The sequence below is a fragment of the Helianthus annuus genome, chromosome 5 (assembly GCF_002127325.2).
Source record: "Helianthus annuus cultivar XRQ/B chromosome 5, HanXRQr2.0-SUNRISE, whole genome shotgun sequence".
NCBI lineage: Eukaryota > Viridiplantae > Streptophyta > Magnoliopsida > Asterales > Asteraceae > Helianthus > Helianthus annuus.
Genome location: NC_035437.2, coordinates 142,844,821 through 142,860,432, shown reverse-complemented (window position 1 = coordinate 142,860,432; position 15,612 = coordinate 142,844,821).

The window sequence follows — 15,612 nt, the reverse complement described above, 5'->3', positions numbered from 1 at the left end:
TCTGAGCACTCTTCTGATCGACTCGTCAGGTCGTCTAACGTTCCTACAAATTTCATACAAAATCTCGTTTTTTCCGGTGATTTTGAAGATAATCACTCGATCCATTCGATTCGATCTCTGATAAGTGTTTCAATCATTCAAATTTCGTCAATTGTTGAAGAAACAGACTTCGATCCATGTAAGAAATTCTTTAATTTCATTTTTATTATCTGGGTTTTTGATTTAGTCATTGCGTTTTACGATCTTGGCGGGGGTCCTGGGGCAGCGCCCCTGGTAGCAGGGTCTCAGGGGCGTCAGCCCCTGGCGGGGTCCAAGGGGCAGAGCCCAGGTCAGCTCGGAAAATTTTTTTTTTGATTAAATTGCTTTAATAAAAATGCATCAAAAAAATTAATTTTTCAGAAATTGCCTCATTTCAAAGACAGTAATTCGTAGACAGTTTTTTTATTTGCTACTCTCTGGTTCAGACAGATTCACAGACAGGTCAGCTTGTGTCCATTGCGTTTTAGAAATAAGAGAGTTTTATGTGTTTTCTGGCCATTGCGTTTTAGAAAAAACACAATTTTTTTGTGTTTTTAGTTCATTGCGTTTTAGGTAAACACATTTTTATTTGTTTTCAGTCCATTGCGTTTTAGAAAATACACTTTCTTTTGTGTTTTTAGGCCATTGTTTTAGAAATAAGACATTTTTATGTGTTTTTTGGCTATTGCGTTTTAGATAAACACATTTTTGAAGTGTTTTTAGTTATTGCGTTTTAGGTAAAACACATTTTTATGTTTTTTCAGTCCATTGCGTTTTAGAAAACAAACATTTTAAGTGTTTTCTGGCCATTGCGTTTTAGATATAAGACGTTTCTTTGTGTTTTTGGTGCATTGCGTTTTAGGTAAAACACATTTTATTGTGTTTTCAGTCCATTTTAGAAAGTACACTTTCTTTTGTGTTTTTAGGCTATTGCGTTTTACAAATAAGACATTTCTTTGTGTTTTCTGGCCATTGCGTTTTACAAATAAGACATTTCTTTGTGTTTTTTGTGCATTGCGTTTTAGAAAAATGTCATTTTTTAGGTTTTTTTTCATTGCGTTTCACGCAACTGATTTTTTTTCCATTGCGTTTTACGCAACTGGGTTTTAAAAAAAAATCGAAAATATAGCAATAGCATACTCGTTTTAAAGATAAAAAAACGCTCGTTTTTCTGGTGCAATTTTTATAAAAAATAATGTCGTATGAAAGAGTTTTCAACGTTTAAAAAATGGGGGAGGAATTGGAGGAGAGAGAAACTATTGCCTTGGATTGACTAGAATGCCCCTAAACAAACCCACGCGCCTCTTTTCTTCCCTTCAATTTCCCTCATTTAATCTTAGCCCTTGATTAACTAAATGGATGGTCAAGATTACTTCCTAGCCTTCTTAGCCAAATAAACTTCCTATTATATCCTAACCCATAAAAAAAACTCCCATTTAAACACGTTGTTAGGACTTTCAAGGGTATTATCGTCAAATTCCAACAACAACCGCTCTTGAATATACATAGAAAGTTTCGCAAAAAAGTTTATTACGTTTTACATTTCGATTGAAATAACACACACACACATTAAAATTAGAGATAATCAAACTTCGTTGAAGTTCATGGCATCATCGAGAGATAATTTGAAGGGTTACCTTCGAGTTACTGAAAAGAAATCCATATCGCAAAACCCTAATTCATCAAAGAAGCAAAAAACAACATCATATCAATAAAACATCTGATAACAGTAATTTGATATATTTTCAGCAAAAAATCAACAATGAAAGAACAAATTAGTAGAAAATGAAAAGAGATTTCTGATAATGGTAATTTGATATATTTTTGCTTTTTAAATTGTATTTAAGTTAAGTTTTATGAAGTAGAATAGTACCTATGGATGGCAATTGAACCCAAAACCGATGGGTAAACCCGAAACCTGACACATCTAGGACGGGTTTGGGGTCGGTTAATCGGGTTTGGGACTAGTTTTTATTTTTTCGCGGGTTTGGGATGGGTTTAGGATTTGGTGATATACCCGTTTACCCGATAAAGTAAACGCGTTTACCCGATTGTATACCCTATATAATTTCTTTTATATTTTTAAATAAGTAAATATATAATACATCCTTTTTTTCTATACATATAGTTATTTGATATATTTCTTGAGTGATAATACTAAATGTAACTGATTAATAGTTACCTGATGGGTTTGGGTCGGGTATACCCAACGGGTAAACTTTTTAAAATTAATAGGTTACCTGAAAGTTTACCTGCTAGAAACCCGACGGGTTTGGGACAAGCTTATATAATCGAGTTTGGGGTTGGGATTACCTAAACCTGTCCCAAACCCGACCCATTGCCATCCCTAATAGTACCGAATATTCCCTTATATTGAGTATAAATGGTTAATGAGTTTTATCTTATCATTGTATTTGCTTAGTTAGATTTGTTGTTAACAATTGGGTTTTATATTAACATTGTGACCTACTGTTTTTATCTTAATATTGTGAACTAATGCGTTTTATCTTAAAAAAACTAGTAGGAAACAAAAAGAGATTTATGATAATGGTAACGGTAATTTTACACATTGTGTTTTATCTTATCTTTTTATTTGTTTAGTTAGATATGTTGTTAACTATTGCGTTTTATCTTAAAAGATTAAGATCACGGCTGATTTGATTCAAAGGGTATTTCAAATACCAAATGGCAAAATAAAGATTGAGGAAAAATTGAGCCCCCCAAGATACAGATCTTATAATTAAATTCTGGCGAGGGCAATTCAACAAAGAACTTTTGAAGAAACTGTGTATTGCCAATGTGATTAAAGATGTAAAGAAAAGAAATGAACTTGGAAGAATGTTCAAACTAAACTTTTTAGTTATATTTTTCACCGTCATGGCAGAGACAATGCAAAGTAGTAATGCTAACAAAAGGTTTTTGCCATCAATGAAAAGTAATATAAATATCCAAGATTTTAGTTGGTGTGAATGAATATATGCTGAATTGTTTAAGGCGTACAAGAAAACAATGGCCTGGGGCTCACAAGACCTTCAATGGACCTATTGGAATGCAAGCGATATGAAATTTGATCTTTATATTTTTTATCATAAAACGCAATTATGCTTACTTGTTTATATGCTTACTTTATGGATATCTTATCTCAATGTTGAATGCTTGTTTATATGCTTTGTTTAAAATATGCTAGTTGTATTATATCTTATCTCAATGTTGAATGCTTTATATCATAAAACGCAATATATACTCATTGTTATCTTTGGTTATATGCTAGTTGAATGATATCTTTACTCAATGCTCAAAGCTTTGTATCATAAACGCAAAATATATTCATTGTTATCTTTATTTCATAAAACGCAATAATTACTCATTGTTTTCTTTTGTACCCAAAATATGCAAGCTGAATGATATCTTAACTAAAATATGCAATGTATATAAAGTTACAAAAATGAGTTATGTACCTTGTAAACAATGTTTTATATTATAAAAAGCAACAAATTTAGTATTGATGATTTTTTAAAACGCAATGATTTATACAGATTCTATATGCTTACAAAAAAACAACGAATTGAGGATCGTGAACAAAATGAAGAATTCTCTCTGGATAAAATTAACTCTACAACTTTATAAGAATTTGAAGATGAATTGGAAATTGCAGCGCAAAATGAGGGGAGGGTCACTGTAAAAGAAACAAAAAAAAGAGTAAAATGTGGCAAAGAAAAAAAAAAGAAAGATGAGGAGAATGAATATTATGTGTATCTAGGAGTGTCAATCGTGTCGGGTTGATGGGTTAGCGGGTTGACAGGTTGCGGGTTGACGGGTTGGTGGGTTGAAATGTTTAACCCGAACCCGACCCATATTATTATCCGGGTCAAAGATTTCAACCCTAACCCGACACATATTAACTCGGGTCAACCCAAACCCGACCCGCTTAACCCATAATTTTAAATGAGACATATAAGTTGATGATCTATAAATTGTTGCGTTTTAAGCGGGTTATCGATAACATGTTTTGTAACGTCTCACTTTTTGTAACTTTCCTTATTCAGAAAGTTTGTCTTGTATTCTATTTATGGAAACTTGTATTCTCTTGTAATCGTATTTCATTTCCAATCATTGTAATCCGAGGCTTTGATCGTAATAAAACTTGATCATTTTATGTGAATTATACTTTGATTATACATATTTGTTTTACATTCAACTTATATACATGTTTAATACACATTCATCTTTCACGCAAACCTGTTTTTTTCGTGTCGGGTTCGGGTCGGGTTGACGGGTCGTGTCAAGAATTGCCGCCCTTATGTTTATCCATCTGAATCCGACAATGAAAATGAAGAAATTTATGATGCTGAATCTGAAGAAAAAAATGACGATGATGTTGAAGAACTGAATGAAGAACAACGAAACAGCCCACTAAACTGTGTTCAAATAGAAGAAGCTAACACCTTACTAACTGTAGCACCCCGTGTTTCGAAAGTCAAAGTACAAGTCAAAGTCAAAGTCAAAGTCAAAGGAAGAAAAGATTGCTAATTGCGATCTGTCACTCCTTGCTTAACTATTGATTGTACACCTTGACTTGTAATCGAATTCTATTATCTATTTACTTTAGTTGTATTATATGGAGTATCTATTAACAATCGAGGTTTAATCACATGTTTAATCGCTAATCTATTTATCACTTATTCGCTAATCGCATCACAACTCGAATTATGTGTTCTGGATATTGTTTTACGTGTGTGTGCTATTTATGTGTTACTTGTGCATGATTACTTTATGTTGTGGTGATTAGTCGAAACGCAATCGCAACTCTATCGCAACGCAATCTAATCGCAAACGCTAAACGCAAGTTTATTTATATTGAGTGTTGATTAGGCTATTTGTGTAGTTATTATTTAATGCTATCGCATAGACGCTCGCTAAAACGCATCGCAACGCTCAACACGCGAAACGAAACGTCGAAGCCTAACCCGCCGGACCACTTCGATCGAATGACCATCTGATCGAATGGTCATCCGTACGGATGACCATCCGATCGGATGGCCATCCGATCCGACACTTGTGCTCCCCTTTCCTCTTTTGGCAACCTATAAATACCCCCCGTCACATCATAACAGTGATGTGACAGCTCTCTCTTCTGACCAGCACGCTCAAGCCCACTTTTCCTTCGATTTCTCGCGATTCTTGTAAGTTTCTTCCCCAAATCTTGTACTTCTATGATCTAAACACACTTCTTCATCATTTTTACCTTTGAATCTTAACTTTTAACCGTGAATCAGCGGATTTGAGGTGTTCTAGGATGATGTCATCATGGAGTTCTTATGAACTTCAAGATTTAGCTTCATTCCACAAAGAACAACTCAGATCTAAGTGATTTCCACACGATTTAACACTGTTTTCGCATAGATCTAAACATTTTCAAGGTTAAAAAGGATTGAAAAATGGTTTTGTAACTTTCTTTCAACTCTTTTACACTCAATGCACTCAAAACCGATAGAATCGGAACTCATTGAGGCCTTCCACTCTTCTCTAGTGAGGTGTCGGTCTGAGATCTGATTCCTATCAAAGAGACAACCGATTTTGGGTTGAACATGAACAAACCGTCACGAACACTGAACTGAGCGGACTGGAGTGATTCCCACTTCGGTCGGATAATTTGGACTTGACGAGGTTCCGTTGTTTAACACATAGTCATACCGTCTCGATCAAACTGTAAAACTTTCAAAACGCTCAGATTGTTGGACGGATTGCCGTCCGATCGGATTGCCATCCGATCGAACGACAATCCGAGCAGATTGCACTTGGTCTTCAACACTTAACATTTTACAATTTTCAAAAATCATTAGTTTCTAACGGATTGCCATCCGATTGGAAGACCATCCGATCGAATGACAATCCTATTGTGAACTTGTTCTCTGAGAAATACCTCGCCGGACAGATCGCTATTCGATAGAACGACCGTTCGATCAAACAACCTGAAAGGTAGAGATACTTCTCTGTTTTCAAAATGCTACAACGAAAACTTCAAAACCATCATACATAAACACATCCATCCCAAACGAGTGGCAATCCGACCGAATGGCCATCCGAACGGATTGTCATCCGATCGAATGACCATCCATTCGGATTGTCATCCGATCGGATGACCCTTCGTCACTTGTTTCAATTGCACCGTTTTACACGCCGTTCCTCGCTTATGCTATTGTTAACTGTTCAAGCTAATCTCTCAGCGCTCCCTTCAATCCAAGAGAATGTTTATTTATTAAACGCTGTCTGTGAGTATACTCGATCCCTTTTTGCTTTATGCACCTTTGGTGTTACATACGTTACCTATTTAAATCACATCGATCACACACCGCAAACACTTTTATACGCTCACTGTTACTGCATGTTATACGTGTTACTCGATGAATGCTTTTATGTTATGTTTACACAGTGATTGTTGCCTGACACCTTAGCAACGATAGTACTATAGTTTGGACTCAGCACCTGTCGTGGACAGGGGTTGTTAAGGGCTTTTCTTCACATGTCACAGTGGTGATATGTGTTATGCATTCTACAACTCACAGTCACGTCTGTGTATATTTCATTGTTGATAACCTACATGCTTCACTTTGCTACATGTTACATGCTGGTTATGCGTAAAAATGATTTTCGCTATCTATTATACTATTAAACTTGTATGCTCACCTTTACACTATGTGTATTGACCTCTATTTTAACGTATATGACAGGTGCTTAAGATGCTAGGAATGCTGTGCTTTGGTGAATTAAGCTAGGGGTCTAGTTTTGTCATGCTTAATCTGAGTTGTCGGAACAATGTTTGTTTTTGAGACAATTATTTGTAATAACTATTTTATTTGGATATGTTATGGTATGGGACATGACGTTTAAATATCTGGTAATTAATAGTTGTTATGGATACTCATGGACAATCTGTTTCGCTCAGTGCCATGCCAACCGATGTTTCCGCCATCGGTTGGGGCATGACAGATTGGTATCAGAGCCATAACTATACAGAATTAGGCAAGACTCGACCTAGTCCGGGTCGATGTCTTAGAAACAACCTAGTCTATAGTCTAAGTACCAACAGACCGACTTGTGCATACCCAGTAGGGGTTTTGTACGAGCTTACTTGCTATTCTCGCTCGCACTCGCTGAACACTATCACTGCATGCTATTTTTCGAAAATGAACGACTGATTTGACCAAGACTAGGTGTGAAAACCACAAACTCTCGATTGGATCGCTTGTACGACCCGCGTTTTTATCTATAAACAAGAGAATTTGCGTTGAATCAGGAGTGAAATCCGCACTTCGATGCAATTTTCTCCCTCTACCTCACAAACAGGAATGAAGTCGTTAAGTTAGGGGTGAAACCCAAACCTTGATGACTTGTTCCGCTCCTTATATTGATTTTACAAAACTCTCACCAAAGTCTCGACGGACTCCAGCGACTTGAGTCTCGCTCTAACTGGAAGGATGCGTGCCGTTCGCCCGGATTGAGGCGAGAGCAAAGTCCAAAAAGCCAAAGTGTGTACTCAAAGTCCTTGTGACTAGTCGAAACATTTTGGTTAGTCGATGTCTCACACCCAGACACTCTCAATCGCTGATTTTTATGTGTTCCGATTCTGGATTTTCGCTGCCGCTGACTCTGATATTTGTTGCTTTTTATGTGGATTTTACATGTTTTATATGGGTTTATCTGTTTATGTGTTTCGATTTTTGGTGATTTATCCGCTTTTCGCTGTTCGCTTTGATCAACACACACAACTCGCACTACACATCTACCTCAAAAACGTTAACAAATCGCTTGCTATATTACTCGCAATCTCACTAGTCACACTCGCAATCCTCGATCGCTTTACGCAACTGTGAAAGATAGGTGAATACGTGCAATATATGTAGGTGAATACGTGCAAAATATAGTGTTAAATATGGTTTCGACAAGCTGAGCGACTATGTGTATACGTGTTTATGTGCCTATGTTTTTATGTGCCCTGCTTGATTTTGTGCTTATCTGTAGACGTGTTACTGAGCTTTAGTAGTATTAAAGTGTGTTGTGAGGTGAGATTGACTAAATCGCGTCTAAGTCCTATGGCGATGTCTGTTGCAGACAATGTCATCATTTGGTCGCACACTTCTCGAACCGCACGTCCAAACCTAGAGGACAAGCGTATCGCTGCTCTCGACGCTAAGCAGATGGCGAAAGTTATCCCGCAAATCGTCAGTGAGCTGAATGAAAACGCTAGCAAGTCCTCTGACGAGTCCAGGACTGATTCTCCTCGTGCTAATTTTAGCTTCAAGCAGTTTAAAGCCTGCGGACCCAAAGAATTCACCGGAGAAGATGGACCAACTGCCATGTTTCAATGGTTTGATTCAATCAAAGTCACCCCGCGCCAAATCAACTGTCCTAATAATCTCCGCACTGTTAACGCCACTGGCGTTTTCCAGTCTAGGGCTTTGGACTGGTGGACTGCCGAGAGAAACAAGCGTGGAAATGATGCAGCCTATGGGCTAACGTGGGATGAGTTGAAGGACATCATGATGAAAGAGTTCTACTCTCCCCACGAGCTTCAGAAGCTGGAGGACGAGTTCTGGCACGTCAAACAAGAAGGTGGCGACAATGCTGATTTAACTGCCCGCTTCAAGTAGTTGAGTATCATTTACCCTGGCCAAGTTACTACCCTCGGGATCACCATCAAAAAATACATCCGCGCTCTACCGAACTGTGTGGCTGATTTGGTGCAAGCCGCGAAGACGACAACTTTTATAGAGACCTTCCTACTCGCTGCCGAGATTAATGACAAGCGAGTACGGGCTGGTAACTTTGATAAGCCTCCAAGAATCTTCACCAAGTTACCGCTGCTTCCACCGCTGAAACCGCCGCCGCTTCGCAAGCTTCAAAGCCTTCCCACCGCAAGAGAAAGAACAACAACAACAACAACAACAACAACAGCAAAAATTGCGCTGTCACAGCTGCCGCTCCGCTCCAAGCTATCACTGCTCAACCGCAACCTCAAAACCGCCAAGTAGCGGGCCCGGTGACCAATGCACCGCCAGCCAAGCGTGCATATACTGGTCCTCACCCGCTCTGCCCTACTTGTACTTATCATCTGTGACAACTGTCAAAATTCCAGGTATCCGTACAATTACTAAACAATGATTAGTGCTTAATGACTATGCTGAATTACAACTAATGACTTGAATTGCTTTCCAATTATTGCCATATACATACATGTGCATCATGTATTACAAATGACATATCATTACTGCATGCAAACTTTGTTGATTCGAATGATGCGTGAACCACCGGCAGCACAATTATCAGACAAATCAGAAAATTTCTGATGGAGTTCAGTAAATAGACTGACATTGTATTGAGACACAGAATGAGCCAGAAACCAAGTATTACACTAGTATAGTGTGTAGGAAAGTAAGGATCACAAAACTGCCTTCCTAGTTATAGTTTAAGTGCCGGAAAGTGCCTAAAACTCACATAAACTGCAGAATTCTACAGAAAATCAGCAAAATCAGCATTTGAACACTCTAGTAACATGCAAAAATATGGTTAAATGGTCCTGAATACTTTCCTAAGTGTCGGGAATCGAAACTGTCACAAAAGGTAACATAAAGCACACTAAACTGCATAGTTTAGCACCTTAACGAACCGGTAACCAACCGAATAACCGGACACTACCCGAAACACCAAATTTTCACTAGAAGCATTGTTTTAACATTACCAAGCTAGTTATGGTCCCCGAACATCACAACACATCATATAACAACTAGTAACCATGTAACCTAACTAGATAATTGAATTCTAACCTTAATGTAAATAGTTAGTTGAAACCTAGCCTATACCCCCCCCCCCACACCTAGCTCACGGCCAACAAGGGCCCCACTTGTTGATTTTATTTTGTTATTTAAATAGATCATGTCCCACCTTTACTAAACACAATACACAATAGTTTATATGTTGTTGGAAAGTTTATAAATTTAACCCACAAGAACATAGTCCATCATTCTCAACATCACCAACACTTGAAACTTCTCCTTCTTCCCCTCTTCTACTCACGGCCAAGAACACCCCACACACATCCATCATCTTTAATCATCTTCCATCCATTCTACATAAATACAAAGGTGTATTAGGAAGCTTGGTGCCACTGGAAGTTGACGGACCTTCACCATTTGCTTTTATCCACTTCATTTCTTCCACTGATCATCCCTAGACTTGAGCTAGTAGTAAGAACACTATACTCTTCATTTTACATCATATTTTGTTGGTTAAAAGAAGATACATGATGTTAATCTTAAAGATCACTAAGAAGCAAGAACATGAAATATGAACATAAGCTTAAAATCATAAGAAATCTTGATGTTTATGTGTTAGTATGCTTGTTGATTGTTGTTTTTGATGTTGATCATCATATAATCTTGCTAGATGATGATTAAAAACATAATCTAGCAAGATGAGAGAATGAAAATGTTAGAGATTAATGGATAATCCTCACAAAAGACATGAACTTGAAAGAATAAATTGTTTTCTTGATTAAGTGATGATTAAAGTAAGATGTAAGTCTTGTAGATCTAAGATTTCAAGGATGATTTTTCAATAAATCAAGTTAAAAATACAAAGTTTACTTAATATTGGTTCTTAAAGGAATCAACCATGTTTTTAGAGGTTAAACAAGTGTAGAAACACATGTGTAACAAGAAAAATCCAAGAAGAAGCATTTTTAGAAAATGTGATCACAAGTTGTAAAGAACTATTTTCTTTAAAAATAATGTTTTTAAAGAAACAACCACATTTTAAAGGGTAACAAGACTTACTAAATACACTAGTAAGTTACTACACATTATAAATTTTCAAGTTCATGAAGTAGTAGTTTATGCTTGTTTTTTGCAAGATGGTAAGTATAAATTGATTTGTTGATTGATTGTGTTGATTTGTAAAAGAAAATGATATGCCTTGAAGGCATGGAAACCTCCACTTTTAGGGGAAATTATGGCAAAATTTTTCTAAAAATCTAACACTTAGAAAAATATTTCTAAACAAATATTTACAAGTATATTTCAAACCAAGGATTTTCATATAAAGTTTGCCATAAATTTTGTTACAAAAATTATAAATATTGGAGGTTGGTTTGTATAAATAAAAGTGACAAAATATGTATTTTGGAAAATATATATTTAGATGTCACCATGTTTGTGATTATTTGTATATTATGTGTATTAGTTATATTATTTTAGGACTTGAAATAATGTAACTCATCAAAATACCAAGATATTACAATCCAAAATATTACCGAAATTCCAAGGAATAAATATACAAAGAATACCCAAAATATTGGTGAAACCGAACAAAGGAATATAACTCACAAAAATATTCCGGAAAATTTATTCACAAGTATATTTTTGGTAAATAATATTTTGGACACCAGGAGAACAAAAATATGATTTCTACAATTATTACAAAACATATCCTATTTTTGACAAGGAGAAAATATATTATTTTCGGGCAAATAAACATATATATATTTTTCTTGGGATTATTAGAAGATGTATTATTTTTGGAAGAAATATATATTTTCTCAAACAAACATGAGGTATATTATTTTTGGAAGAAAAATGGATTTATATATATATTCTCTAAGTTAGACTTGGAAATATATTATTTTTGAGACTTGTATGAAATTTATAAATATTTTTGCCAAAGGAAAAATTATAAATAATTTTTCTAAGTAATATTTCTCAAAATATATATTTTGGAAATATATATTGATGTATTTTTATACTATTCCGGAAAAATTAATACAAAATTAAGTATAAGAATACTTAACAATTACAAGAAAATACGTATTTTCGTACATATAAATACACTCCGGAATACGACACCAATACATGGCAAAAATATACAAGTATAAGAATACGAATACAAATACACCCATCCTTGGGAAGGATATTCACATATAAATACATAAAGGTGTGTAGTTAAAATATATTATTTTAACTATTACTCCAAAAATTTAATAAATATAATTTAAGTTAAAATATTTATTATTTTAACAAATATTTATATAACTTGGAATAATATTGGAGACACGAAGAAATGTAACTCAAAGACACTAATTAATACTAAGTTAAGGCACGACCCGCTCGTCTAATAGACTGTAGTACGTTTGTAGGAAGTCGTGTGAACAAGTAACAGTTGTGAGTTACGTTAGATTGATTTGAAGAACGCAAAACAGTGAGTTCATGTCCCCCTTTTCTTTAACTGTTTTTGGTTTTTATAACTTCGGTGGTGAAGTACATGTAGATGTATTATTTTTGGAAGAAATATATATTTTCTCAAACAAACATGAGGTATATTATTTTTGGAAGAAAAATGGATTTATATATATTCTCTAAGTTAGACTTGGAAATATATTATTTTTGAGACTTGTATGAAATTTATAAATATTTTTGCCAAAGGAAAAATTATAAATAATTTTTCTAAGTAATATTTCTCAAAATATATATTTTGGAAATATATATTGATGTATTTTTATACTATTCCGGAAAAATTAATACAAAATTAAGTATAAGAATACTTAACAATTACAAGAAAATACGTATTTTTGTACATATAAATACACTCCGGAATACAACACCAATACATGGCAAAAATATACAAGTATAAGAATACGAATACAAATACACTCATCCTTGGGAAGGATATTCACATATAAATACATAAAGGTGTGTAGTTAAAATATATTATTTTAACTATTACTCCAAAAATTTAATAAATATAATTTAAGTTAAAATATTTATTATTTTAACAAATATTTATATAACTTGGAATAATATTGGAGACACGAAGAAATGTAACTCAAAGACACTAATTAATACTAAGTTAAGGCACGACCCGCTCGTCTAATAGACTATAGTACGTTTGTAGGAAGTCGTGTGAACAAGTAACAGCTGTGAGTTACGTTGGATTGATTTGAAGAACGCAAAACAGTGAGTTCATGTCCCCCTTTTCTTTAACTGTTTTTGGTTTTTATAACTTCGATGGTGAAGTACATGTTACAAACTGTTTACAAACGTTTATATGTGGTATGGTTAGCTAAGAAAATGGTACTGCTAGATCATGTGAATGGTGGGTACAACGCTTAAGACCATTAATCCTCGTTGTAGGACCGAGGGACATGAGTAGTAGATCTATTTTGGGTGTAGCGAGCCCACACCCATGTGGAACGGGGTTTGGCCCATGAGGTGACTATGTCTTATTGCCGGAGACAAAATTTGCTAGGTTTGAGTCTTCCTGCATCACGTCACACATATTAATGGCCTTGCAAACCATTAATGATCTGTTTTCCTTGTTACTTTCATACCGGGACTTACAAACATACATACATACTTACTTATAATGATTTCAAGGTTTATTCGAGCTCACACACTAAACACATGAACTCGCTCAACTTTTGTTGATGTTTTCAAACTACATGTATTTCAGGAAACTAAGTATGGATCTGGCGGGCGTTGAAGTTTTCAAGTGTTGTTTGGAATAAAAGATGTCATCCGCTGTCGTATGGTTTGGAGTATGTACCTTATCCTGGATAGGATACATATTTCAAAGCCTAGCTTTCATTTGTGCCTTTTATCGAGTCCTTATGGAACTCTAAAACAATTTAAATGGTTTGCACCTTGGATTTGAAGTCTATGTTTGGATTCTAAGACAACGTTGTTGTAATGTTTTAAAACTTATCTATGGATGAACATCTTGGTTTTATCATATAGTTGTATGTTATGGTTGAATGTAATGATATTAAGCAAGTCACACATAACCACGCTTCTGCAAAAGTCAGGGTGTGACAGTTTGGTATCAGAGCTTCGATTGCGAACTAGTATTCTTTCTAGAGTCTAGACTACAATCATTAGGGCTCTCACGAAAAATATTTTTACAACGTGTTTTCAATACATACACGAAACGCCCAGATCCAGGGAAACAAACATTTTTACAAAAGGAAAGACAATAAACACGATTGCAAGGTTTACCTTTGTGGTTTAGTCTGGGAGACTAGGTGGTTTAGTCTGGGAGACTAGGAAGGGTAGAAAGGATTCGTGAGGAATAATAAGGATACATGATTTCATGATACATAGCCTTTGATTGCATACTAAGTGATAGTGGTTAATATATGTGCGTATGTTATAATTGTTCTGTTACAGACACTACGTCTTCATCCAAGAGCGGATTGTCCGACACTGAAAGCGACCCAGACATGATACCTGACGACGATGACGACTTTCAGTCGTTCGCGTTGCCTGACTTTGGAGATGACTTACTTCTTACTGATGGCATTCCAGACGAGGATCCTTTTGTTATTCCCATTCCGGTCCATGATCATCTTATCATTGGGCATCCCGATGGTGAGCATATTGTTGCACCGATCCTCGCTCCTGCTCCTCTAGTGGTCATCCCTCTTGAGGATTGGCCTTTTGATGATCTGTTTGATGACGATGTTGATCTGTTTATTGATGGTCCTCCTGTTTACGCCCATGGTGATGTAAAGCTAGACGAGGACGTTGTTGCTATTCCATTTCTTGAGATTCCTGTTATTGAGATTTCCTCTGATACTAGTTTGCACTCTGTCTTAGATTCCTTTGAGTCTGTGACATCTTCAGCTTTACGAGCAGTCGGATTACGACGTTATGCTACTGATTCTGATGATGACACTACTATGTCAACTACACCATCTCCTCCACACGACCTCGAGCTTGATCTTGAACTAGATTTTGTTCCTGTTGATCATCCTGATGATGCACCTGCTGATCCTGAGCCTTTACCTGATCATAACCCTATTCCTTTTGGCATACCAGACATTGCACCCCTCATACCTGATCCAGTTCCTGCACCCGTTGACCCTCCTGTTATTGAGCCACTTATTCCTCCACCTGCACCCGCACCCGCTGATGTTGCTCCTTTTCACCCTGTGGAGTCTGATGTTCATCGTGTTGATTTACCTATCGTTTTCCTTCAGGACCTACCCGCACCCCATCCAGGGGAAGGTACTTCAGGCCAGCAGCCTAGTCATGATCCTTATGTCTTAGCAGCTTTTTCTCAGGCCCCTTAGTCTGCACCTTTTGCTCCTTTCACTTCTTCACCGCTTGATGAGCCATTCCGATGGTTCCCACCGTATTCCATGAGTTACTTTATTCGCTTCAGCTTCAATTTGAAGTTATGAGTCGCAGAGTCTTGGAGCTTGAGTCGACACCGCATCCCTTACCGTGTCCTTATCAGCCTGCTTTGTTCCCCCTCGTTCACCACCGCCTCCTTTTACACGTCCACCTGTTCCTCTTACTCCTTTTCCAGAGCTTGATGCTCGATTCCTTACTGTTGAGCAGCAGATCCGTTATTTGCTTCGTCATGTGTGCAAACTCGAGGAGGAGCTCGCACATGTTCTCAGTTTGATTTTCCTCCCACCTCTTCCTCCGCCATCAGTACAGTAGGTTTTGGTTTTATGCAGATTGCATTACTTTTGATGAGAGCACCACTACTGAGCCGAGCTTGTGAAGCCTTTTTGGAGACCACCTTTTGATTGTATGACTT